Here is a 2300-nt window from a genome sequence, read left to right on the forward strand (position 1 = left end):
CATGCATGTGGAACTTGCCTGTCGGTTTCTGCTCGGCGATTCTGCTTTGTCGTGTGCCATGAAGATACCCGAAGATCGGAGGCTGAGTGCCCTTGACTGCGGAAGTGTTGCCCGATTGGAAGGCAATACTGCAGCCTGGTGAGGCCGCACGCACTTTCCGATAGTCCAGTGATAAGGATTCGGCGCTTTTCACCGCCGTGGCCTGTGTTCGATTCCCAGCCAGGCAAGCTACTTTCCATGCCCAAAACAAAGGAATTTCATTCCCAAAAGAAATTTGGTATGTCAGCTATGATTCTCACCAGCGTTTACAGATGCACCAAGAAGCATTCTTCCTGAGTCTATCACAGTTTGGTATGGATCCTGCTCTGCCTCATACCGCAAGGAACTACAAAATGTTATAAATGTAGCCCAATCCATCACGCAAACCAGCCTCCCATCAATTGACTCTGTCTACACTCCCCGCTGCCTCGGCAAAACAGCCAGCATAATTAAGGACCCCACGCACCACGGACATACTCTCTTCCACCTTCTTCCATCGGGAAAAAGATACCAAAGCCAGAGGTCACGTACCAACCGACTCAAGAACAGCTTCTTCCCTGCGGCGATCAGACTTCTGAATGGACTTATCTTGCATTAATTTGATCTTTCTCTCCACTCTATCTATGACTGTAACACTACATTCTGCACTCTCTCCTTTCCTTACCTGTGAACGGAATGTTTTATCTGTCGAGCGCGCAAGAAGCAATAATTTTCACTGAAGGCGAAAACATGTGACAAAAATAATTCAAATCAAATCAAGTGAAATGAAGCAACTGATCAGATCACATCAGACTCTGGCGAAAGGCGTGTTTTTGCGCTGCAGGGATTACGTGGTTCTATGTTGCAGACACTGCTTGGAAATCTGTTTGGTTTTCGAATCCGTGGCCGAACCATGGACAGTAGAGCTTTAATTGAGCTTCTTAAAATTATCATCGGAGACAGAGAATAATTAACTTCAACTTCATGAGTTCAGAAACGGGTTGGAAACTTCGCTCATTTTCCAGTGGCTCACAGAATTATGCACCAATAAGATTTTAACTGAGGCAGCTTTGAGCAAATGTATCTATATCAGACAACTGATGAGATGGTCAAAGCCACAGAAATAATTTTTCCATGATCCTGTGAGATTGGGGATGATATTTTCTGTTTTTGCTCAATCCGCACCTGCCTCGGGCAATACAAGACAATAGAATTAAAGAAAAGCATCTGAGCTGTAAAGCACTTTGGAAGTTCCAGCAGTTTGGAGAAAAAAAACGCATTTCAAGACAAGATAAAAGCAAAATACTGCCGCTGCTGGAATCTGAAACAACAAATGAAAATGCTGGAACATCTCAGCATGTCTGACATCATCTGTGGAGAGAGATTGTCCAGATTGTTCAGATTTCAACACAGGCCGTCTTTCCTCCAGAATTAATAAGAACATGCAGTTTGAAATGAACGGCAAACGCACCTTTCTGTCTCCGCTTGATTCTTGTTTTTTTCATGCATCCATCTCATTCTCTTTCTTGCTAATCCAAAAGTCGGTTGGTGAAAGCCGCTGTTTGCTGCATTAAATGGGACTCTGTATTGGAGAAACGAACTGATCTCGTCCGAACTCAGTTGTCGCTCTGAAAGTGTAAGTGGCAAGTGTACAGTCCGCAAAACATCGCTTCCTCGTTAGTATAGTGGTTAGTATCCCCGCCTGTCACGCCGGAGACCGGGGTTCAATTCCCCGACGGGGAGCTTGTTGCATTTTTATTATGTCAAATTGTACACTCTGGTCGACTGAAGTTTGGACATCAGAGAGGGACACAACAGACAAAAATTGTTCACATTATATTGAACCTGGGACGGTGGAATTTCGAAATACTACATCTGTTGGCCATATCATTTTGAAATCTAGCCGTACCCTGTAACTAAATTAAATCATTTAAATTATGATAAATCAGCAAGGCTATGTTTTTTAAGTGAATGTATTAGTGCCGGTTGGCATTTTATTTTGAACCAAGTGGCATTTTGAATCACTGTTGTTTAGGATAGTAAGAATTGAATATGCAGCCTGCAGTCTGCATTGCACCTTTTGCTTGTACAGTGAGCATTAAACGCTTCGCACTCCCACTTTCCTATGTGCCTTCACCCGACAACATCTCCCTGCTCCGTCTCACAAGGCAGCCAACGTCGCACCTCCACTTTGTCTTTTGCCCATGGGAGGCTTATCGTGCCCAGTCCCCATTGTGTTTCACTTTGCTCAGTTGTATTGCCCAGATTGCATACAGTTCCAA

The 2300-nt window shown here is 44.1% G+C and overlaps 1 non-coding gene across 1 annotated transcript; it reads left to right on the plus strand.

Moving 5' to 3' along the window:
* Positions 1-1689: 1689 nt before the first annotated feature.
* trnad-guc (transfer RNA aspartic acid (anticodon GUC)) lies at positions 1690-1761 on the plus strand. The gene has a single exon. It is a non-coding gene; the product is annotated as a tRNA-Asp (tRNA).
* Positions 1762-2300: the final 539 nt, after the last annotated feature.

Source organism: Mustelus asterias, unplaced genomic scaffold (genome assembly GCF_964213995.1).
Source record: "Mustelus asterias unplaced genomic scaffold, sMusAst1.hap1.1 HAP1_SCAFFOLD_311, whole genome shotgun sequence".
Taxonomy (NCBI): domain Eukaryota; kingdom Metazoa; phylum Chordata; class Chondrichthyes; order Carcharhiniformes; family Triakidae; genus Mustelus; species Mustelus asterias.